We start from the raw sequence: 596 nt of genomic DNA, 5'->3' as shown, positions 1-596 counted from the left end.
TTCATCTGCAGTCAAAGGCAAGGTCCTGGGTCCTGCTCACAAGGCTCACCATGCTGTGTTCTTGCTTGTGCTTCTTACCTCGGCAACCAGTTCTCCACCATTGTTGCCTGTTATTCCCAACTAGCGCTTCATGATGTCAAAATTCTTAAGTTTCTAAAACAAAGCATGTTATTTTGGGCCTCCCTGTCTTTGTTGAGGGTATTCCCTGGGCCAAAAATGTCCTTTCTTCTTTGGTGTTTTTCATTTATGTAGTTTACTTAGGCATCACCTTCTCCAGGAACCTTCTCCATCACTTTCTCCAGCAACTAGGGCTGCCTCTTTCCACCCAATGCTATCCTGTAATCTCTGCTCAGAGCTCAAAGGAGCAGGAATCTTGTCTTTTTTATCTTTGTGTCTCTACAGCATAACCTCAGCACTTGGTAAATAGCTGATGCTTGATTAACATTGTTAAACTAAACTAAACTGAATTAAGGGGGAGTTTATCATGCTTCTAAGAAGAGGGCAAAGGACAAAGAATGTTCCTGGGACCATGCAGGGGTATTTCTCCAATACTATTTTAAATGTCTTGAAAGTTTTCCTTAAGAGAAGCACCCAAA

The sequence above is a fragment of the Galeopterus variegatus genome, unplaced genomic scaffold (genome assembly GCF_000696425.1).
Source record: "Galeopterus variegatus unplaced genomic scaffold, G_variegatus-3.0.2 Scaffold8380, whole genome shotgun sequence".
NCBI lineage: Eukaryota > Metazoa > Chordata > Mammalia > Dermoptera > Cynocephalidae > Galeopterus > Galeopterus variegatus.
This window is presented reverse-complemented; position numbering follows the sequence as displayed.